The sequence below is a fragment of the Agelaius phoeniceus genome, chromosome 10 (genome assembly GCF_051311805.1).
Source record: "Agelaius phoeniceus isolate bAgePho1 chromosome 10, bAgePho1.hap1, whole genome shotgun sequence".
In the NCBI taxonomy this organism is placed as follows: domain Eukaryota; kingdom Metazoa; phylum Chordata; class Aves; order Passeriformes; family Icteridae; genus Agelaius; species Agelaius phoeniceus.
In genome coordinates, this window is record NC_135274.1 from 17,100,724 (window position 1) to 17,125,833 (window position 25,110).

General features: G+C 47.4%; 1 protein-coding gene across 2 annotated transcripts in view; it reads right to left on the minus strand.

Moving 5' to 3' along the window:
- The window catches only part of LPP (LIM domain containing preferred translocation partner in lipoma), a 333,171-nt gene that overhangs the window by 290,778 nt on the left and 17,283 nt on the right, over positions 1–25,110 (minus strand). Inside the window, exon 2 of one of the 2 annotated variants that reach the window (XM_077184001.1) lies at positions 19,981–20,086. The gene's annotated coding sequence lies outside the window, so the exon portion shown is untranslated. Of the gene's footprint in view, positions 1–16,163; positions 18,668–19,980; positions 20,087–25,110 lie in introns of those variants that run through there. The other variant, XM_054639115.2, reaches the window with a different exon arrangement.

Here is a 25,110-nt window from a genome sequence, read left to right on the forward strand (position 1 = left end):
AACATCCATCTCCTACACAAGTATGCAACACTTTGGTTTCCTCCCTCTTCAGGAGCTGTCCTCACAGACACAGAAGTTTCTAAAGAGATGCTGCTTTCTCTCCTACAGCACACATCAGTTTTTTAAGCACTCAGCACCAAGTCCAGCTTTACCCTTCCCCTTCAGACCTGCTCTGCCCCTTTCCTAAAAGGAGAAAAAAAAAATGGGGAGCACACCAGAGGTGACACACTGCTTGTGTGAGAGCAGCAACAAGCCCTGCTGCAGCACCCAGGTGTGGAAGAGGGAAGACAAAGCTTTGCTACTGATCCAGCATTTTCTCTGATCTGCATGCCAAGACCAGTGGGCAATTAGCCCAGTTACAGATCTCACACCATTTGGTTCCACTTTCTCCTGGGAAACATGAGATGGGGTGGGTGCAAACACCTTACTAAAGGAGCAATGGCAGTTGACCACACTGAAGGAGGAGGGATGACACAGAACCATGGCACAGCAAAACCCAATCTCAGCATTCCCCACTGTCCCAGCAGGGACAGGCCCTTAGCAGAAACCCAGGTTCTGCAGAAGAGCATCAGAGCATCAGCCACCCCCCTCCAGCACTGCCTGCTCCCCTGACCACAAGCTCCACGAGGGCTGCTCACTGCCCAAGGGACCCATGACCGCTGCCAATGTCACGCTGCCCACCCAGAAAGGCAACACTGAAATCCATTCCTGTTTTCCATGAGCTAAGCAAAACAGCTTAAATATTACCCAGCACTGCCAGTCCCTGGGATGGGTAAATGCTTCTGAGATCAGGGGGACATCTTTATTTAAATGGCATCTGTATGGCAGGTGCCATCAGCCTCGTCACCCCATCCATTTGTGTCAAATCCTTACGCAACCGGTGCAAATAAGCCCTGTCACTCACCCAGCCTGCTCACACAAAAGCATCCTGTGCCAAACACGCTGACCCTCTATTAAATTCACCATCATCCAGCTTTTTATAGAAAACAGCTGATCTCCTAAGGCCTCTCTGCCACCATAACATGAATTGCAGAACTTTCAGGACCAGCCACACGGCTTGGGACCCACCCGCTCAGGTAGGCAGCGGCTTCAGAACGCAAAAGGCTCACAGAAAATACGCCCAATGCAAATCAATTTATTTCTGGAAGAACAGAACTTTTTCCCCCTCCATGTTTTAGCTTACTCCACCTTCCAAAATAGCCTGAACTTAGTCAAGAAAGGCATGTTCATTTTGGAATGAAGCTGCATGCACACAAAGTGCTCACAGAAGAGCTGTGGCAGAACAACTTGTTCCTCAATAGCTATTCTGAACCACGTCTCAGTAACAGATCCAGAGTATATCTCTGTAAACGAGACATGTTGATCTGACAACCTGGTTGAAGTGGTGGGTAGAAACTTAAAACTTTTACAAAAGCATGAGCTCTCACTGACAACTCCCTTGAAGTTAGGGCTCATCGATCCAAGGAAAAAAACAGACATAATTCGCTTCTTTTCTAGAGACCTGCTTTGCATCTTCAAGTGTTCAAAAGTTATCAGTCCAGCCCCAGTGTTGGTGAGACTAGCTTAAAAACCAATACATTCAAAATTACTGTGTTGGAAGTTTACCTCCTGTTTGGGAAAAGAAATTCCTTTTTCCAAAACATTCCTACATGACCACAAGGCCCTGAACCTTAAGTTTATTTCAAATGGAAGACAAGATATTAAAGGAAATTAGAGATTTAAGGAAGCAGGGGCTGGCAAGGACTTGATTTATAGCGGAGCTTACAACAAGACCACAATCAATAGAAATCACTGAACATATTGAACATTAAAGCTAAGACACTGAATATCTCAAAACTCCATTTTGCTTATTATTATTTGTGATTTCAAGGTCTCAGATCAAAAAGTGGTTCAGAAGAATGACCTTTATCCTCATTGCTTTTACACAGCCTGAACACTGTTTTACTGAATGAGAATTTTTTCTGAAATAGTGTGTTAGTATTTTTCTTTTCTAATTTTGTTTCCCCCATTCAAAATTTCACTCAGCACTGCAAGTACTAGTTAATGCAATGCCTTTCCACATGCTCTGTTTCACTATCAGGACTCCAGCATAGTGAGAAAATCTTTGGGAAGCATCATTTAAACAAAATAAACTGCAGATTTTTTTCCCCTAAAAGGTTTCACAGGCTTAGGGTTTTATACAACAGCTTGTTTTCACAAACTGTATATTCAGGATCCGGTTGAAATCGGTGTCTTGTTTCAGCCACCCTGTCTAAAACACGCACTTATTTCCTTTACAGCAACGTGAATTTGTTCACCGTGGCCAACTCATACCACGTCCCTACTAGATGCATATACTATATATATATATATATATATATATATACATATACATATACATACAGACATGTGCTGTCTCATCTAAGCTGGCCATGACCAACACAAGGCTCATTCAGCCAGCAGGAGGGTTCCTAAAGCCTTATCTGCACCCGGAGTGGTTTAGTGTTACTGGGCTGAAAGGAAACACAGAGACATCCTGTTTATAGGCTGTAGAGCCCGATGGATAAACAAGTGCACCTCAGTTAGAGGCACAGTGGGGCAGGGGGAGGGGAAGAGCAGGGCAGAAAGGGAGGCTCAGGGCTGTGAGGACACTGAAATGCCAGCTGGGCTGGCTGCCTGGCAGCAGGGGCCGAGGGAGGCTGCAGAATGTACAGAATGTGCCGCCCCGCCGGGGCTGCCGACCCCCGGCGCCCCAGCCTGCTCAGCTTTCACCCAGCCCTGGCCACTTCCTGGCACCCCGAGAGGCAACACCGGAGATGTTCCTCCACACCCTCCTCTCTGCTCTCCCAACGCACGCCCACAGCACCGAGCCTTTCTGTGCACTTTGAGCTTCATCTGCCAGCTGGGCACACTCAGGGTTTTTGCAATGCCACAGTGGGAAGGGTGGAGAGCAGGGTCACTTGTGCCTCTCTGCTGGCCACCTGGGGAAGTCAATAGCCCTCCCTTGGCATCTGCTGCTGGCCACCAGCAGAGGTGAACGCTGAGCTGGACGGACAGGGCCTGAACCAACCCAAGGTCATTGCTGTAAGCCCCATCCCCAGCTACAGAAGGGAGGAGACAGTCCCAAGACATGTTCCTCCCATTCCTCCTCAGTCAGAAAGTCCATCACCAGGTTAGAAGGAGGTACCAGATTTATTCTCATTTTAATTATCACTTGTGTTCATTGGCCCAGCATGAGGGAGTGGTTCAGGGACAGAACTATGGGATAGATGAAAGTAACAGGAGATCTACAGAAAAACCGTACAAACAGCCCTCTGCTCCTGACACTGGTCTGTCCATCCTTAAAGTGATAGGAAAATGTGAAGATCTACCTTGGTCCAGACCCAAGAGCCCCTTGTGCCTCTAGCAGGTGTAAACCCACAATACTCCTCTCCTGGACTGCCCTTGACCAGGAGGCAGAAGCCCTCTGGCTGTTCCACACCTGCCACAGCACCAACGTTGTGACCATGGTGACTCACTAGGCCAGTTCCACGGAGCTCCAGGCTGGCTCCAGCCTCTGCAGCAAACCTCCAACCTCAACTCCACAGACATCTGGCCATTGTTGACAACACCCTAACAAACAAGAGGCAAACTGGGAAATGGGAACATGGAACACCTTATGGGCTCAGACAAATAAGGAGCCCAACAGGGGTCTTTGCTACTTGGCCAATCTTCACGTGAAGTATCTAATCCCACTTTCCACATCTTTGCTGCTCTGCTGATCATTTTTCCCCCCTTCACTAGAGAACACAGGGAACGAACCCATATCCATCCTCACCTAGCACAGAAGGGAAAGTTTTGGCTCCCCTGCTTCCAGTTACAGACAAGCATCTCATGCCAACTCACAGAGAAGGATTTGAACAGAGCACTGACACCTCACAGAGCAATCCAAAACAAGAGACCCAGGTCAAGGCTCAGGTGTGACTTCTCACATCTGTTTCCTTTTTCGGTTTTACTGCCTCATTTTTCTCTGCAGGTCCAGAAACTCCCTACAATGGAGGGCCAAACCTCAACATGTTCCCCAGCCCTTCTAGTCTGAAAGCCTCCATCCAAACCCTGTCCTAAGCACGAGCAAGGGAGAATTATCCCTATGTGTACAAGCAGAGCTTGCTGGTGAGTGATGCCAGCATTCACACTCTGAGCACTTCCATCACAACATGGCTGGCACAGTCAGTGCTTCACAACCACCACAAAAACACCACAGTTCTGCAAGGACACACAAGAAAAGGACTTCCTCACACTCTGACACAAGCTGAGGATGAGGCAGTGCTGCCAGGCCCTCGGCTGATGAATCGAGGCCTGGGGAACCTGAGAGCTGCTCCCAAAAGAAAGTCCTGAGCACGTAATTTCTCACTTGTTTCCCATCCTACTCTTTGTCTCCTGCAACAGAGACACTTCTGACTCATACCAGGCTTCCGCAGGCCTGACACAACAGGCCGACAGACTCTCCTTGAAATCAAACAATAGCAAGCACAAGGTGACTGTGCCTTGGCCAACAAGGACCCAGACTCAAGACAGTCCTCAGAGGTACAACTCCAAAGTAAGTAAATGTTGATGAACTCCTTTTCTCATCAGCTCTGTGTAGTTCTGATGCCTTTATTTTGCCTTCCTTCCAGCTGGAAAGAAAGTTCATTGAGAATGAAAGCTAGTGACTCGCAGTGAGCAGTGACAGATGCTGCCTGCCTGCATGTGTGAAAAAACTCTGACAGGCAGAAATAACACACCTCACATGTCTTATGGTGGCAGTGAAGCAATAAATATTCTAATAGACTACTAAGGCTCATAGTAATAATGCTGAGCTCCCTTTACAGAAGCCACTCCCCATGCCAGATGACATCTGCCATGGTATAGATGTTCCTGGAACAGGGAGATATTTTTAAATCCCTCAATGTGGCACAAAACTGTGAGTGTATCAGCCAAAATACCAGCCATCACAGCGTTTATATATAGCCTTGCACATACCATCTATAGATGGGAACACAGACAGATACATGGTATCTAGCAGCATTACAAACAGACATTCTTCCGCTGGTCTCAGGGACTTGAGAAGAAACTTCCCAGCCAGCAGCTCCGCCTGTGTCATCCCACCCTGTGCAGCTCTCCACCAGCTCCTGCTCCTCAAGGGTGTTAAAGTGCTCATCATCAAAAGCCTGTCCCTGCACTTCCCACATGTCCCCTCTTCTACAGGGCAGGGCAGGTGACAGGGTCTGCCCAGAGCACCCCTCTGTACACACACCCTCCAAACCAGAACACACAGGCCTCAAAACTTCCTCTGTGCTCTGACAGGTCCTGAGAAGGAGCTAGAAAAATCTTCAAGGCAGTCCAGTTCACTCAGGGACACCTCTGACACGTACAACCTCTAGGCATGGCTCCTATCAGAGGCAGGAGTACAGAGGGAAAAGAATTTGCAAGCTCCAAACTAGCAATAGCTCCCCATGGAGCACCTGTAATTGCTTCCCAGGAACTCTGCTGGCACCCTAGCTACTGTAGGGGAAAAGAAAAAATAAAATTGTTTTTAAAACTGGCTTCAGGTCCTACAATACATTCTCTCACGAGTATGAAATGTGCATCAGCACTTCAAAAAGAGCACAGTAGCAGTCATCAGACCCAGGGTGATGTTTAAGCTCTTGATACAGTTATCTGCCTAATAATAACCCTAAGAGCACTCCTTGCCTGGCTGCCTGCCAGACCACATGCAGACTCTCTGCCCTTTCTGCCTTTTTTTTTTTTTAAGTTTTTTAACTTTGTCAGACATGGAAATGTTGACTCTAAGAAATTCAGCCTCTTCTGTGAAACAGATTAGCTGAGACTTCTTCATTGTTGTGGAAAGCATGACTTGGGTGCCGGGGAGGGAAGACAAAGGGGAAAACTCATGTATTTTGCCTTCACGTGTGCTTTATTTTCTCCTCTGGCAGGAAACAGTGAGAAAGACTCTGACCCAGCTGCCTCAGCTGCGTTGGAAGTGATTGTATCAGCTCCACCTGCTTAATGTGGGTATTATTCAGGACTGCAAGGACAATGATTTGAGGCAAATCAGCTGTGACTGGTGTGTTCTCCAGGGACAAATGCTACACTGGTGCATGACACAAGTGATCCACAACAGTGGGACAACGGCGACAAGGCTGGGAGGAGGAAGCAAAGTGGGAGAGAGAGATAAACATCTCCACCTGTTTTTCTAGGGAAAAAGATATAACAAGGGGAGCACAGTTTGTTCAAACATTTCAGAGTCTGCACATTTTTTCCAGCACTCAGAAGCAACTAATGAACTGCATCAAGAGATCCAGCAGCTACAGCTCAGAGAGGAACATCATGTCCATATCAAGCTTTCAAAACCTTATAAAATGCAAGGAGCTCAACGTGGTTTCTTTATACTCAGAGAATAACAGCCTTGACAAAACAGGCTGAGGTGCCCCACTTTGCCATTCACACCTGCTATGGATCTGGCCCTGTGCATCACTGAGCTTAGGTGTGGTGTAGCCCCACTGAAGCAGGTCCTGCAGACCACTCCTCAAAGTAACAAGGGAGCCTCTAACAAGCACGTGGACAACAGCACAGGCTGAAGCAACTGCTGCTGAAGCACAAGAGAGGCACTTCAATGGTGTTTTTAAAAGGAAAAGATAAAAGGAAACAGGGAAAAAGCATACCTTTGCAAGTTCCAGCACAAGAAGAAAGCCCCAGGTCACTGCTGTAGCTAATGAGAAGGGCGACAGTGGTGCTCAGCAAGACTGTTCAAAACATCCTCATGACTTTTTTTTTTTTTAAATCAAGCAAAATACACACAAACAGCATCATGTCTGCAGCAGGCTGCTGCTTTGACATCCATACAGCCAGCAAGACCCTGTGAAGTTTTAATAGGCAGGTCAAGCCTACAAAGACTTTGCTACCACCCTCTCCTGCCTCCACAACGTACCCCATTCCCCAGTGGTTTTACTCTGAGAACTTCACAAGCTTTCACCAGAATTGCTGCTCACAGAGCAGCCTGCTCACGGACAAAGCACACACAGCTCCAGCAGGACAGAAGAAGCCCTTTAGCTTATTCTGCATCGTATTCCTCCAGGATTCGAGTAAATAACAACATCTCACAAAAACAAATTGCATCAGGCATGGGACCGTTGTGACCCAAATGGGTAAATTTTCATAAGAATTTACCACTTTTACCTCCACACAGTCAGAGAAATGGAAGCAAGCCAGGAAAGAAGGAGGCATCGCCCTTTGCAAACACCCAACGAGCCCAACTGAAAATACAAAGCCCAGCACCTTTGGAGACATCCCCCTACACACCCCGGCAGGGCAGGCGGCTGGAGATGAAAAAGACCCACCAGGAAAGCTCTTCTGGAGGAGCTGATATTTCAGCTACTAAAGAAGTTTCTGTTTAAACAGACATTAATTGCATATGCTTAGGAATTTCTCAGCTTTACCACTTAAAAAACACCCAAAGCCACTTTGAGGCTCTTCCTTTTTTTCTCTCCCACCTTTATTTGCTCTGTAAACACATTTGTGTGCACCCTGGATCCTGTAACGTTCTGCTGTGGTGACAGCACCTCCAAAACAGAGCAGCAGCAACCTACACATCTCACCAGGGACTGCTGAACGTCCTGGGTCCTGCCCCTGCCATCACAGCACACCACCATGTACCAGAGCCCAGCTCCTGGCAGGAATTTCTCCCAGCACAGGATGAAGATGTCGTTGGTGCCATTTGTACCAACAGATAACACTATCAGGAGCAATGCTCACAACCTCAGCCTGCTCCCTCGCAGGCTGAAACTCTCCCAACGAAACCCTACCTGTGAGCACTGGGGTTTGTTTATTAAGGTGCTCTTGCAAGTTTACCCATAGATCAAGGCCTTGATTGTGGCAGGTGGAAGATGTGAAATAACTGCAAATACTTTGTAGCCTTTTGAAGAGGCCGCTGAGGTCAGCCCAGTGACACCTCCCATCCCATGCCAGGCAAGAGTGGCAGAGAGCCTCCTGGGCACAAAGAGGATCATGGCCAGCTGCTACAGCAGGGCTGCCCATAAAGCTGCTCATGAAGACATCAGGAAGAAGGACAAGACAAATGGAATCACAAAACTTGGATCAATTCTTTGTCTTACCATATACATACCTACACACATAAATGTTTATATACACCTGGCAACATCTGTGCAGCTTTGGGCAAGCTTTGACCCTTCCTGGTCAGTAAAGACACTGCAAAATCAGTGCCCTAAACACACCTGGAGGCAAGAGAACACCCAGCAGCTCCATCTCCTCCCCATCACTGCACACAGCAGGAAACTTCAGCAAGGACACACCAGTGAAACGCCTCTGGAGCCCAAGGGAGCAATCTGTGGCACCAGCCCAGAGGAGCTCCTGGCAGATAGCCCACGATACTTTCCATTATGTCCTTTAATAGTGCCTTACATCTCGCACATCTGTTGGCCTCCCTCCCCAAGGGGAAGGCTGGGAGTGACTCCTCTTGTCAAACAGGTCTGCTCCAGGCCTCGAGCAGCACGAAATCTCCTGAGAGCAGCCAGAGAATCTCTCTCCCCTCTGAAATCAGGTCACCTCCACCATGCTCAACCTCAGCCCACCCAGAGAGTAAAGTGTGAACCAAAACTCAGACACCTTTGGCTGGGCTGGCCATGCCACCACCATTAAGCCAAGTGAAGCAGCCTCTGCAGCACCTCACAGAAGGGGGTAGGAGAGGGAAGTCATTTTTGACAATGAAAATGCAATGGAACATTTTGTATCGATCCACTGTGGGATGAGTCATGGTTAGAGTGACTCGCCTCCTCTTCCCCTCACTTCCCCACTCCCAAATTATGGACTGCAAGAAATGAGCAGAGATAATGGGCAATTTCAGATGTTCTGAACTCAGGTTTCTCTCCTGCTGGAACAGCATGCCATGACAGCAGATGGACTGAGCTCCAGAGAGGTCCTACATGTTCCCACACCTCATACTGGCTACAAAAGAATTCTGTCTAACTAATGGGCAATTAGGAAAGAACTAGAAGGATGGGAGACTACTTTGTGCAAGAAATGAGGAGTCAGAATGAAGATATGAACAGGATCAACAGTAAAAGGAGACATAAAAAAATAGATGGGGATCAGACACAAGCCCCAGAAAAAGATAGGCAAGCTGGAGGTAGATTTCTACATATGCGCACACACACCCCAATCTCTGATTTGCTGTCTGAGTCTCCAGGGGACTAACTTTGAGGTATAAAGCAGAAGATGACAAGCTGCTTATGCACTTGCCTATTAATGTTTGGCAGTGGGACACAGACAGGATGTGACCACCCAGCACCCCACCACATGGGGCATTCAAGCCTGACCAAGAAATCTTCCAGCACTGGACTCCAGCCAGGACCAGTACACCCCATTCAGAGAAGAAACTGGTACCTCAAACCCTGGGAGATGACTAATTGCAGTAGCTGAGTTATGGCATAGCTTTTAACACACAACGAAGAGACATTAAGGTCATCTTGACTCTCATCTACACCATCCCCTCCCACAGCAGACTTGCTGCTCTTTTTTTCCTCCTACTCCTTTTCTCACTTTCTTCCCTCCCCTTCAACATTCTTTCCTTTCAGGTCTTCTCACCTCCCTCCATACCCCTTTACCTTCCTCTCTCAATCCACTCCTCCAGCACTTGAAAAATCCTTCACCCACAACTCCCACAGCAAAAGCCCTTCTCTTCCAGGAATCTGCTTTATCTGGAGTTTGATCTCCAGCAATTACCTGTGCTAACCCTTCCACAGACCTCAAGTGCACATTTGTCTGCCTTCCTTTGCAGAATCTTTAGGACAAGGACTGTCATCTTCCCCACCTGTAAAGCACAGGATACATTTACTGGGCTAGTAAGTGATAAATAAGCCAGCTCAGCATTTCAGGGTAGCTCAGTGTGGGTTCCCTTGGTGTTTGCCTTCCCTCCACTGCAAACTAATCTACCTGTAAAGACTTTTTCTTCCTTATCTCTGTTACAAGGTTATCACTTGAATTTATCTGCATTTTTCAAAAAAAGTTGAGACAGGGAGGTGGGAAAACAAAGGGCCTTTACCAGCCCAGTTCAATCTCAGCTCAAACCCTGAGATGTAGAGGAGCTTGTGGGAGCACCACGGGGAGAGACCACAGCCAGAAGTAACTCACTGGAATTATTTCAAACCCCGCATCTCACTTCTATTCAGTCTTCAGTAGTTTTTGGACAAGCAGGCACACATGGCTATTTGCTCAGGGAGCAATTATCAAATCTACATCCAATTCCACCAGCTGAGTGTGTGTCTGCCTTTGGAAGGAAGCTGGAAAAGAGACGAGTAGACCATTGAAATGGAAAACCAGGGTAAGGAAATAGAAATTACAAACAAAAGATTACCCACAACACACAGGGCATCCAGAGGTGACTAAGAGGAAGCCTGGGCTTCAGTGCATAAAAACATCAAAACAGGGAAAACAAAACCCTCCACTCATGTCAGAGCCCATGCATGGAACTGGGCTGGTTGGCTGGGAGCCACAGCCATGCAGGATGAGGGATTTGCATAACAGGTGGAGCACTTCTCAGGAATCAAGGTGATTCCACAGGAGTCACTTCTCAGGAATCAAGGTGCTCATTCAATTACAACAAGAGGGCAAAAGTACCTGCTAGACAGCTCAATGAGTTGAGATAAAGAAGCAGCTCTCAACATCATGAGAACCTAAGTTGTCTGGGGTTTCTGCTCTCTGGCTCCCTGCCCTCCTCCACCACATGGATCTCACCCCATCTCCTCACCCACACGAGGACATTGCTCCAGTCACTGCAGCACACCATCCCCAGTGCCCTCCCAGCCTTCAGAAACACTTCACTGGGAACATGCTCAAAAGCCACATCCTTCTCTGTCCCTGCAGCTCTAACAGCCTCTACAAGGTTATCTGATGCAGCTTTCTGACCCTCACACATCTTGGGGAGAATTAGCTGATAACTAACAAAGCACTGCAGGAACCACGTGTGTCAGGAAGCCCATGTGATAACAGCAGTGTGCTGTGAGAAACCTCATCCAGATCTGCAGGAAAAATTACAATTTTTGTTACTGGTTTCATCTGAACCCACCAACTACCCTCAAGACTACACAGCACAGGAATGCCTCCAAGTAAGTAACAGCAGGGCTATTCAAATCCTCTGTGATTAGACATGGTCACCAAATCACCAACAAGTAAGACACAATGAAAATGAAGAACAAAAGTCAAACAATCACCTAGAAAATAACAGGAGACCATGTAAAACCACCAAGCCAACAAGCACCCCTTCCTTCACACAGAATGCTCATAGCAGCATTTCACCCAATAGGGATGGAAGAGCTGGTGCTTAATGCTGACCCTGGAAACTTGCCCAGAAGTTTTTACACCACTCAGCACCCTGCGCATAAAAGGGCAGCAGTGGTGACACTCCTGGTGAACTCCCGCTGGCCAAGCTGTCTGGCAGGTATAGTTTAAAAAGCTGGGTTTGGAAAATATTGCCTTTTTATAGCTTATCTCAGTGCAGACAGCTGCCTCACACCTCTAGAAATAGCAGGATTTAACAGCCATGTTTGCAGGGACAGATTTTAAAGGTTCCATCTTCTAAGAAACAACCTACACACTCAGAAACAGGAGGCCAGATTTGTTTTGGTACTGGAACCCCCTTCCATATGCTAAGCATACCCACGGATTTGCAAAAACCCTGCTCTGAAAATGGGATGTTCATTCAGCAACAGGCGAACAGTAACTGGCGTTTGCCTTCCTATAGAGTCTGCTCCCAGCACCACCAGCAGAGAAGTAGCAACACGATTCGGCTGATATTGCCTTTTGCTGAAAATTGCTGGCATTTTAGAAGTAAAATAGTGGTGGAGGAGAGCATTAAACACTGCAAAAACAAGACTAATAACTTAAATACAAATACCCCACAGGCAAAGCCAATCGGCACCTCTCTGTTGTGCCTCTTAAGATGGAGCAAGTCAGGATCAGATCCCAAAGCATTGTTTTGATTTGTCTGAGGTGATAAGGAGTGAGCCAAGAGATTCACTCCTGGGTCAGTCCCACAGCTGCAAACCCCAGCCCCAGGAGTCTGGAGGAACTTCTTCAGCCTCCTCAACTCTATCATGCTGGGGAGTGCAATAGGGATAATATTATTTTCCTACCTTTTAGAAATAAGAAGCTTTCTTAGATAAGAAGCATCAAATTCCCATGTATTTAACACTGGAAGTGCTGATGCTATGGATGTAAATGACTCCAAATCTAACAGGGCCCTGCAGAATTTCCATGGTACCACCTTTTACTAGCAATAGTTGGACCAGTTGACTACAGTATCTTCCTCATCAAGAAATTTTTAATCTTTTTCTTTTAACTGAAGGAAGGGGTACTAAAGAGAACAACCTGCTGCAAAATGACCAAAATTCCTATGCAAACAACTCATTAGCAGTGCTCAAATGCAACTTAAATTACTAGTTGTTAAAGTGCTCCTCAATTTCACGGTAAGTTTCCAAGCAAAATTACATGCTATGTACTATTTAATTGATTGTTTTCTACTTCTTAACATCCATTTATTCCCTCCCCCTGTCCTTTTCTTAATTTCAAGGGATGATAATGACTTTTCAGGGAAGAAAGGGGAACAGTAAATGGAGTTGAAGAAGGATTTACCTGAAGAACAAGGATGTAGGAGGGAAGTGGCTGCCAAAACCAGGCAGCTTCACCAGAACCCGTCCCTCTGATATTTTTGCAGTAGGGGTGTGAGACAACACAGCACAAGGATTCTTTTCCTCTCCACCACAGGCAGCCAGGCTTCTGAAACCTGATATTTCTTTAGAACACTGTCCTCCCCACCAGGACAAGCAGTAAGCACAGTTAACTATTCCAGAACATCAGTAAAGCAACAAGAGCAACTCCTTTCCTCCTTCTGGGCACGTTTGTCCTTGAACCAACACACCCACTGGAGGCAAACAAGTTGTTCTCACTTGGAGATCTCATCCCAAATGCAAATACCTAACTCACAGGAGCAAAGTCCCCCCCAAAGCTGACTGAAGAATTAAGCTGTGACTGAGACTTCCTGCTGTGTGACCAGCTGGTACAGGAGAATGTGTATGATAAAGCTAATAACAACAGACATTTCTTAAAAGCCTGCACTCCACTCAGATCCCAGGAAAGAGCAGCCATACAATTAGGTGAGGTGCCATCTGGAAATTTCTAGTGTAGTGATTCGTGTTGAGATCATGCCCCACACCAGCAACACAGATCAGCTTTATGAAATACTCAATGCCTCTTGGTTTACCTTTAAGCAACTGATGCAGAAATATTTTGTGCTCAGAAAAGTATGACTTTATTAGAGTAAGAGAGATGGGTTTAACAGCATCGCTGCCCGAGGCCACAAAGCACCCACCTGTCTGCAGGAGCTGAGCACAAACCATCATATGAAAACAGAGATTTGCACTTTTCCCTAATCTGCTACACAGTGCCCTAATTTCTGTGCCTGCACACAACAATAACACTACTTTCCTCAGCATTCAGGCACAATTTAGCACTTAAGGGATCTGAAACCTTTGCCTAAAGAAACACAAAGCATAAAATGGGCAGAGGGTTGTAACCTTCACCCCTTCCGTGCCCACATGTGTCAGTCCCATGCTATCTGGGGCAGCTTCTCTTACCTGCCATGGGGCACGTACACCCAGCCCTCAGTGCATGCTGAGCTCCCTCAGAGCACTCAAATCACACTGCTGGTGTAACCCCTTTGCCAACTATGCAGTGCCAGCTCTGGATTGATCAGGGCAACAGCCAGGATGAAGGATGGGCTGTGAACCCAAACCTCCCTACATGGGAGATAAAGCAAGTCCTTCGCATTTAACACATCATTAAAAGAGATTGAGAGAAGCTTAAGAAAGGCAGGCATGGAGCTCTCTGAACGCTCTTGAGGGCCAGTGCCATGGAAGGCTTCTCAGGCTGGAGTGTTTACTAGATGCCAGGCTAGAGGAGGGGAAAAAAAAAATCTTTAGACAGCTGTATTAATTTACAGGTCAGCCCTTAATGGCTCTGTTCCTGGAGCAAGAGAAAATCCTTTGTGGATCCTGGATAGCGTCAGTGGTCGCTGAATCTGCTCAGGTCCTGGAGAAACACCAGATGGAGAGCCCTGGCAGCCTGCAGTCCCAGCTGTGGGCATGGCCTCGTCCTCCAGAGCTCCCCCAGCTCTGCCAGCACCCACCAGGAAAGGGGGGCACAGGCAGCACATGGGGAGCTCATCCTGCACAGTCTGTCCAGCTCTCAAGTCACGTCCTCGCAGGGGTGAGGTGTTGCACAGAGAAGGATCAGCACATGAACATTTCCCAGACGTGCCAGACTAGCCCTGCCTGGAGCACTGGGTTACGGCACCCAGGCACTGCTCATCCTTGTCTTCCAACAAACAGCACGTCCCGGTGAGCAGGAAAGGGAAGAAACTGCGAGGGGAACAGAACATCATCATTTCCAGTCCCACCGTGCTGTTCCCAAAACTCCAAGCTCAGCCACAGGCAGCTGGTGAAGCCTGGATGTGCCACCAGAAGCACGGCCATTGCACAGGGGCACGTGTGCACAGCAGAGCAAAGCACAGCACACACGGAGCAACACAGACCATGGTCCCACTGCCACAATTCCACAGCTTGGCACCACCATGCAAGACAGAGGATGAGTGTCTGCTGGGGGAGTCCTTGGGCCAAGGCTTCAGGTGCTGTGACAGCTCCATACATGTTCCCAGGGCCCTGTTTCCTGAGCCATTACCTCCCCTGCCCGTTCAGGCTGGGCACTCTTTAGGACAGCAGTTCTTCCCTTTGCACCAAGCTCAGCTCAGCCAGGCCCTGACCCCAAAAGCTGCAGTAATCCAATCAGCCTTTTGAAACAACAAAGATTAAAATACAGCTGAACTCTACAAACCCCCAGCACATCTCAGCCACAGAAAAGGCTCCAGCAGTCCTTCATCACTTTTTGTGGCTGAGTGTTTTCTATCACACATCCATCCTCACACTAACTATCCTTCCCTGTTCAAGAGAATCCAGAGAGTTTTGTACCTCAAGGACCTGCTGCAAATCCACAGCTCTGGAAAAACCAAGGAGTACTAAGCCCTATTTAAAAAGGCAAATTAAAATCGACAGGAAGTTTACCTTTCCAAGAAAGGTCTTAAATTTAAGAGGGAGAGTATGAAGCAACAGGTCTGAAGAAGCCTAAAAATGCCAGTTAGCTGAGAAGATACAAGGATTACTAACCAGCATTGGGAACTATAAAAGGGTTTTCACCAATGCCCCTTCCAAAGTAAAAGGACGAAGCGCAGTGGCGCAGGACTGGCTGCTCCATGACCCCCAGAGCAGTGTTAAAAGCACTCTGTACATGTTACATGCTCCAAATGACAAGAGGAATGCAGGATGGTGGATCTCTGCTCCAGATTCCTCAGCATGGTTTTAGCTGCCATGAATAAAACAGGAAGCAGAGCATCTTCCAGGTTCCCCCCACAGCCCTGACTGTCTGGATGAACTGCAGCTTCCTCTCAGGAAATAGAAAGGAAAGAGCAGGAGGGGGGGAGGGAGAGGAAAAAATAAAAATTAAAAAAAAAAGCAGCAGCCAGCTACAATACTACAATATCAGACAGATTAAAAACTTAACACTAAGGAAAAATACAGAACAACAGGAAAAAAACAGACACTCAAAGTTGATCCTGTTACAGTAGCTAAACTTCAACTAAGAGAACAGAGTTAAATATTAACAATTGAGAGAAATACATCCTTTTGTTATACAGCCTTTTATCATGTGTTATACAGCCTTTTATCACACACTCCTGCTTAAGAAACAGAAATCATACATAAGCTGTGTTTTCCTTGCTGACCACATGAATATATCCTCCTTTGCTCTACAGTGCTCTGCTGCCTTGCTGCACGAACAAGTGAAAATAAAAGGAAAAGTGTGACTGAATGGGAGCTGGCTTAAATTATCTTTATACCTATTCCTGAAGAAACATTTTGCCTTTGAGACCAATCCACTAAACCAACTCTCCCTGCTACAGAAGGTTTCATTGGGTCCCTTGCTGTTGATCCACATGCCTGCCTCCACCAGCAATGCACACACTTTGATGTAATACATCTGACTAAACAAAACAACAAAAAAAAATCCCAAGTTGCTTGCTATAACAGCAATGATGCACTTACCAGCATTCAGGCAAGTTCCTTTGCTAACATGCTTCCCTCTCCAGCACATCAAATTTGGAACAAGGTCCAGGAGCAAGAGAGAACTGAAAACTGACCACAACAAGCTTCCAAAACAAGAAAGGGGGGGATAAAAAAAAAAAAAAAACCTTACTACAGGAATTCAAACCCTGCTTCCACCAGACCCTGAGTCACCTCCCCTCCCTTGCAATAGATCAGAGCAATGGGTAAACATTTCCAAATATGGAGATCAAAACTCCAAAGGATGTCAAGAAAAAAAAAATCACCCTTCTCTCCCTGGCTTTGGCACAGGGATGACTTGCCCCTCTGAAGCATGAGCTGAGCACATTGCCTTTGCTGACCTACACAGAGCCTGGACATGGGGCCACACATAATCACCTTCAACTGTGCTTCAGAGGCTCCTGGCATGATGGGTGACACTGCATCACTGTCCCCTCCTAGGGATGCACAGGAAGATTCAATGGGAGCAACTCCAGGAGTTGTTGCTGCTCCACCCCTGCAACAAACTTCTCTTTCATTCCTCAACTCACCAGCAGAAAACCTCCTAGAACTACTTTTTAGTGTTCTCTGAAGGCAAATAGGCAGATTCAGGCTGTGGCTATAGCAACATCAGCTTGGCCCAGAAAAGGCAGGCTCAGCCATCAGTCACACCACATCCCACACTGGCTGCTCACCTGGCACAGGGAAATCTCCCCTGAGCTGGCTCATCAAGCTAGTGCTTTATGAAGAGCATGTATTTGAACTTGCATTATGGAAAAAAAAAAAAAACATAAAAACAAAAGATAGCACTGCAGAAAGGCACAGACTGAAGGACAAGACAAGATCCCTGCAGGTACAAAGAGCCCCAGGATGGCAGCACCCATCAATTCCTGCTGGGACACACAGCACTGTATCCTATGGTGGGAACTGGGGAGCACCCAGCCTCCCTACCCCTGGAAAAGGGACTTTAGTGTCAATGCTCAAACACACAAGCCAAGTTTAAGAGGCAGTTTTCTTAGAGGGCATAACTACCCCCGCAGAGCCTGCATGCACACCAGAGCAACATCCCCATGCCAGCACTGCCTCAAGCATCAGCCCTCAGCAGCAAAGGCTGACCTGCAGGCAGCAGGAGCTGACTCTGCCTGCCAGCAGCCTCCTGGTAGCTGCAGCCATGGCTCCAGGGGCAGGCAGCCTCTCAGGAATGTGCACAGCAGGACATTTTCAAGGCAAACAGGCTGCCGAGGCCAGGCGATCCAACCAGACCAGAGTGATTCCCCAGCACCACCCACAAGATGCTATTGAATTTATAGGGAAGGAATTCCAGAGCTGACTCTGCCCATGTATGGCCAAAACAAACTGTAAAAAAGCAACATTACAGTACATCTGGCTTTCCCTGGTACTGAGGCACAGGCTTTGGGAGGAGCTGAAATCCTGCAGTGACAGAGGCTCTGCAATTACCTCCAGGAACTGAGCAGTGGTCTGGGCCCGCGGCAACTAGAGTTTAGCACCCACAGGTGACAGAAAACATTTAAATCACTGCTTTAAAAGGTAACAAAGTTCTCTGCCTTTTAGAATACACCCACATTTAACTCAGTGATCCGTTGCTACCACTGCAAAACAAATCAACCTTGCCAGGCAGCACCAACATACGTTCATTACCCTGGTGGTCATAAAGGCAGCTCTAAAGAGTCAACAGTCCAAGTGGCACTAAGTCATACACCACGGCAATGCCAATGCATTGCAGGCTGGGGCTAGCTCTCTATGGGTAGCTGATTAATTATTTTTCCAAAAGCCCCTAAAACCTCCCACAGGAGCTGTGTGCCCCAGCCAGCATCAGGGTCACCTGGAGATTTCTCCATGGTCAGAAACGGGAGGATACTCACAAAACCAATGTAAAAAGTGTCAGGTTTGTGCATGTTTTACCAACTCTGATTCAAGTTTTGCAGCAGAAAAGGGATGGGGAACACCTGGAAGAACAAAAACCCCATCACAGGCACACACCAGCCCTTAAAGCTCTGGTGTCCCACCAGAGTTGACCAGATCAAAGTTGTCCCTAAGAGTTAAATGCCATCACCTTGCCTGCCCTGCCAGCAGAGAAATATTAGCTGTGTCAGCGTGAGAGGCAGAGGGCTTACGGAATGGGAGAGGAATGCAGGCTGCAGTGGCACACGTGGTGGGGACAGGGACATTAAACCCAGGGGAGTGAGGCTGCTCACACTGCCTCTGCCTTTGAAGAGCAGTCAGGCAGGGTACGTCTTATGGCTCTTGGGGTTGAAACCTGGGGCTAACACTTTTGTGACCTTAGATGGACTCCCATTTCAGCAGGGAGGAGAGCTGTTAAGAACGGGTGGGAGCACAGGGGCCTGAGCAGATGAGGACAAGCCATTCCCCAGCTCCTGGCAGGCAGCCCAGGACTGCTCTCCAGTGTGTGCAAGTTACACCCATCAAACCAGGAACGAGCACATGGCTCCTCGGGCTGCACTTGCTGATGGGAGACTCACAGTATGGCTACTCCCCCAGCTTGACTTTCCCCAGGACAGCACTAGGATCTCCCCTCCTTTTCCCAGCTGAAATGGCTTTACACCTCTCTTGTTACTGTGCTCACTTTAAAACAGAGGCACCTAAGCACCTGTGTTCAGCAACTCTGCTTCAGAACACCTCCCACCCCAAACAACACAGGGGAGGAAAACCAGAGGGATGGACATATCCGTGTCCAACCACAGGGTAACTAGGAGTTCCCTGCTACATGGCAACACAAATCCTCCTCCTTGTCACAGGAGTAAGCTTGGGAAGTGAAACCTTGGGGGTCTGGGAATAAAATCTGACTTAAGCCTCCTGCACAGCAGTACAGATCATTATAAAGCAGCCACTGGGTCACGGGTGGCTAATTTAAATGAAAAATTACAAATTACATAAGCAGGATGACTGAGAATATTTGATTCATAAAAATATCTTGAATGGGCAGAGAACAGAGGGACTGCTGCAGAATCATAGGGACACAGGCCATGTAATGCAGATAGCAAGGACCAGGGATGCTCAGACATACAGATGCACAACCATGCACACAAATGCCTGCTCCTCTACCATGCACAAAGGCAGATTTAGGACTTGCAAGCTGAAGTCCTGTGCAGTCAAAAGCCAGCACAAATGTTTGTGACAGTTCCACAAGCAAAGGCAAAAACCGGGTGCAGAGGAATAAATATAGAAAGAAGTCAGGCAGGCAAAGCAGGTGCTGGCTTGTAAAACCTTGGCCAGAAAGGCTCCCCAGGAGGTTGAATCTGGTAGTTTTGCAACAGCTCCACAGAAAGACAGAAGAGACAGAAAGAAAAAAAGAGAACATGAATGCATATGCATTCTTTAATCGCCATATATAGTACATACAGACATTTGGTATATACACCCCCGAGCTCTCATATGCCACTGTATAGTATATACTATATATGCACTGCCATCTTTGTTTCCATGTGCCTACACTTGCACAGCCTGTGTCTGTGTGTATGCATTTCTGCTGTGTGCATTTGTCATTACCCCCACGTTGCCTCTCTGCGTGCTGTGACACCACACATCTCTCCACAGAGCGTGTCTAAAGCCTCAGCACCACAGCCTGGGATGACTCCTGGACACTCACAGCCTCTCACTGCTGAGCCCTTCCCCACCAAAGCCTCTGGGTGTAAGCACCACCAGGGAACCATCACCTTGTCTTGTATTTTCCAGTGATCCCACTCTCCCTCCAAACTTTGAGAGCCATGAACAAGGTGCCACTGTCAGAAAAGCCTGACATCCTTCTTGTCCCTTGTGCCTGTGAATTGTGTTTACATACCAGTTCTCACGCTGCACAGCCTTACTGGTGGGATGAACTCGGAGCAGGGCGTTTGGAAACACGCAGGGCTCCACCAGACTCACGACTTTGGGTTTCTTTCCCAGCCCTGAAAAGAGAGAGACTTGAGTAATGCACACTGGATGGGCTTCCCAACAGCTTGTCTCCAAAGCCAGCAGTTTAACCCACACAATTTCTGGGAAATGCAGTATTTTCCTTCCCAGCTTTCTCAAGCAGAAGTGTCCATACTCCTGGATTCCTTTTAGCACCTCCAAAAGCAAAACCCACTACCCTGAACTGGGCCAGTGACCAGCAATGACCAGAAATTTCAGCTGCTAGAGTCTGGCCAACAACTTACACCTCCTCAAGTCACTGCTCCTTTACTGCTCTTAATGCCATTGAGAAGAGAAAGGGATAAAGAGATACCAAATGAGGCATAAGAGTACGGGGTGAACCACATCATTCTTCTCTGGCCTTGGGCAGAGTGAGGGAGCTAGAAGGCACCATTTAAGGCATTTTGAAGCTCATGGGGTTACCATTACTGTGAGCAGAGCTACACCAGCAGCCTTCCCCCTCAGCACAGCCTTTTGTCTCTGGAGCCCTGTACAATTCCCAGTGGGGACTATCAATCTCACCCTTTCCTGAAGCTGAGAAGCAGACACCACCTTCTCTTGATGTGACCTGCTCAGTGTTGTGCTTTCCCCTTCTGCACATGATGAAGTTAGAGCAGAGGGGACAACCAGGCCACGTGGCATAGGACATGCCAGGACACATGTCAGGGTGCATCCCACAGAGACCAGCAGCATCTGAGGCACACACTCCTTCCTGTCCCCATCAGCCCTGGCCAGCATCCCGTCCCAGCCACATCCTGGTCACTCCAATGCCCTATCTCAGCCCATGACAAGCACAAGCTTGTCAATGCAGCTCAGCAGAGAAAGCTTCTGCTATTTGCTGCTGTCACGATGGAAAAACTCAGTTCAGACTTGTTTGTTGTACCTATGCTGTTCATGATGGTACACATGAGCCCACAAACCTACAACACACAAGGAGCAAAATGTATTGGTGGCTCATGGTCCAAGGCCCTCTTCCCTGTCCCACAGTGAGATGGCTTCCTGCCCTTCCAACATCCCTTGTCCCCCATTCAATGTCTGAGGCTACAACATTCAGGAGAGTGGCAGGGCTTTTGCTTCTCCCAAGCAGAGGCATGTGTCCATTGTGCCAACACCACAAGAGCACAATGAGCTTCATTCTGACCCAGCTCAGTCCCAGGGTCCCTGTGCTGGCACCTAGCCCTGATTCACCACAGGGATGGGCAGGTCTGAAAGTCCCCAAGACAATCAGAGCTCTCCTAAGGTGTTATAAGGAGAAAACCAACTGGAAATTCCAATGGCCTCTCCCTCTCACTGCAAGGATGAAGATGAGTAACTGCAGAGGTTTACTGCTGATGAACTTAGCCAAAGAGCAATTTCTCTCCATCCATCAACAAGGAGACAAGAACAAGCAAATATTATGGCTGTGCATGTTTACTTTTCATTTTAAAATGATGTAGAGTTACATACAATTTAGGTCCTTCCCACAGGCTCCTGGCAAAATGCCCTTCAGTCTTATCAGCAAAGGCAGGAGACAACAACACTCCCCTCTGATTCCAACACTATTTCAGTTCAACTCACAACAACCCCTCCAGGAGATCCAGGTAAGACAATACTTCTTGGAACCCAAACTTTGTTTAAAAATCTTGGTTCAGGATTGTCTCTCACCAGGTTTAACTCACAAAATGTTTACAAGATCGGTGATAGGATTTGGCCAGTTGAACTGCAAATTCCTGGCTTTGCTTCCCACATCAGCTGTCCCTGTCACCTGTGACTGGGTTCCTGCAGCAAAGTGAGCAGGACACCACATACCCTCCTTGAGGCACCCAGCTGAAAACTTGTTGTGAAACCACCCTCTCAGCAGCAAAGCAGGCACTCCATCCTGGCAGCACATCCACAGGTGAGCAGGACAGGGACAGCCTGCCTGGTCACAGCAATACCCATCCAAGCCAGTCTGTCAGACTACTCCAATAAAGACAAAATGATCAGAAGAAGTTCATGCACTCACTGGCTGACAACAGTGATGCAGTATTACTGACGGTAAGAATCAATGTTTCTCAAGAAAAAAATAAATATGAACTTAACACACAAGTACAGAAAGTAACTTTTTCTGTTTGCAGATTGAAATCTAAAACCAGTAGTTTACAAGGCCTGAATTTAAGAATCAGTCCTGTGTTATTGCTTAAGTTTTCTTGGATTTTTCAGGAATGGACAGTGGAAAAACCTCTGCAATAATTCCAAGTTTTAAGAACAGAAGTCAGCACTTTCAGAAAAACAGGTATCCCTAACACAACTCCACAGTGGCCACGTAGAAATGGAAGTAACCAGACACCACAGTCCCTATAAATGAAAATCTAGCAGTGAAAATGACTTCAGCTAATTACACTTCTCCCAGAACAGCTTGGTTTGAATGGCATCTGTTTTTCTGACTACTCAAAAGCTGCATTCACTTTTAATCTCCTTTACACTTTAAAGCGTTACCAATATTTAGAGCCTATTTTTTACTATTATTATATTTATATCAGCATAGCTGTACTTGTTGAAGCCCAAGTGCAAACACCAGTTGAAGTGGGATAAAGCAGCCTTGTGCTGGGATTCTTTGTTCCATTCCTTCAAGAAGCAGATGGCTCAACCTGACAGCCACAAGGAAAATTGTCATTTTAACTGTTCCACTCACCAATTTTTAAACACAGACAAGCTCTCAGCCAGTCACCCATCAGCACGAACTGACGTGGGTCCCCCCGCTTTGATTGGCAGGTGCATGAACAGTTCCCCAGATGCCAACTTCATTCAATCTGACCTTTTCACTTTAAATGAAAACCACTTAAAAGCCTGCCCTGTTCTGACATATGTCTTTTTATGTCTTTCCCACTCTTTGCCAATATATGTGTTATTTGCTGGCCAAAGTTCCCAAACTCAGAATTCTCACGTTATCTCCTCCACTGCCAGAGCCCTGACCCTCAGGCACTCTGGCCACTGCAAGCACTGAGGGAGCTGTCTGAGATCTCCACATTCTCACACATTGGAAAAATCAGACCCCTTTCACACAAACCTCAATTTGAAGTCCAGCTTTGACTTAAAATTCAGCTTATATGCATTGGTAGCTTTACACCTGAACACAGCCATACATAGACAGGTACTCATCTTTCTACACTGGGGACAGTGACACATGCAGGATCTGGCCCTAACAGTTTTCTGTGTTAGCATCTGTGCTTCTCAGGTTTCATGGATTAAAATTAAACTGCTCGATTCAACAGTACACTGCTGAAGTTATCTAACAAAAGGATCACACGAGACAACAAAAGCTGAGGACGTGTTTCCCCTGCTCTGCTTCCAGCACAGCACCTGCTCAGGGAGTCACCAACACAAACAGCCCAGCTGCTGCCTTTTGGGGTGTCAGATCCTGTGCTGGTGAAAAGCAGTGACTCTGTGAATGGTTTCAGTCTGCAAGGAAGCACACACCCCTCCCAGATAGCACTCAGGACGGAGCTACTTCCAATCCCACCACAACCCCATGTGTCAAAATTAGCTATAATGGGGCTTATCACTTCCGAGCTCCTGGTCCAGCCCTTGTCCTGGAGGAAAGCTGATCCTGACCACAGCACACACCATCAGCTTGGGTGGGGACAATGAGTTCCCATAAGGGAGCAAACTCCCTGGAAGCCCTACGTGCTGCAGGGTGCAGAGACTGGTACTAAAAGCATTGCCCCAAAGGAGCCCCAAGGTCCCCCAGCAATGCACAGCAGGCTTTGGGACCAGGATATATATATTTTTGCCTTTGCAGTCTCACTTGATTTTAGGTTTGTCCTGGTATTCATTAAACATGACTAAAACAAGAGGGGGAAAATGAGTTAGGAGAACAGAAAGGAAAAGAGAACACTTCAGCACAGAAGGGATGGGATCCAACTTCCACTGAAGGGATGGCATCCAGCTGCCCCAGAGATTGGTGTGTTATAGGGAATGAAAAGATCATTTGGAGCAGAACAGATCTAAACAGCAGCTAAGGAAGCTGTGAGACAGCCCTACCAACAGCATCCCAGGAGCCACCCTGAGCTGGAACCACTGGGCCATGATGGTCAGGAACCAACCCAAAAGCAGGACCAGCCATGATGCACTGCTGTTATTTTAAATGCCCAAGGACAGCTAGAAGAAAAGAGTGGCTAAGGAGCGAGAGGAATCAGCATGTCTGTGCCAGAAAGCCTGAAGGTCCCATGCTGGAGCAGCCTTTCAGCAGCTCCTGTCACTGCCAGCAGCACTGCCCGTGATTTACATGTCTGTAACTGACACCAGGATTGGATCCTGTATTTTCAAGCACACACTACTGACCTCACGCTGCTCACACTCCTCAGCTTACTGGAATATTTTCAAAACAGCCTCAGTGAGTTTTATTTTCATTTTTCTTTTTTCCCCCCACTGTTTGCTGTCTGCATTTCACTAAGCCTGGTCAGAGACACCCTGAGCAAGAGGGGGGCACTTCCACTTTCTCACTCAAAGGCACCCCAGCTTCTTGATCAAAGAAGGACAATCAATTATGCAGAATCAGAGTACCACAGATCCTAGGTTTCAAACAATGGATAAAGTTTTTCAACCCAAAACATAAAAGACGCCATTCTCTCACTTCCCAAGGAATGGCCATCCTCCCCAGACAGCCCCAGCAGAACAGTGCCCTCATACACCTCCCTGTGTTTAAGGTGCTTGGTCAAGGAAAACACACTGACAGTGCCCAGGAGCATAGGGAGCAGAGCAGTGCTGTGCTACAAGGCAGGAGCCCAGGCCAGGGTCTCCTGCAGCCTGCTTTTAAGCTGAAATCTCCCAGGGCAGAGGTGGCACATGTTTGCTGTGCCCAATCTAAGGGGTTTATTGTAACGTTTTATAGTAAAGCTTAATGTTCCCTTAACCACTGTGGTTTTAAATGGCCAAAATTTGAAGGCAGAGAACACCTTCTCCCAGGCTTGCTCAGGTGCCACTACAATGAAACCCCTGGCAGCACAGCAGGCCCTCTTATCCTTCAAGCCATTTGTAAAAGAAACTTTAAAGCTTGGAG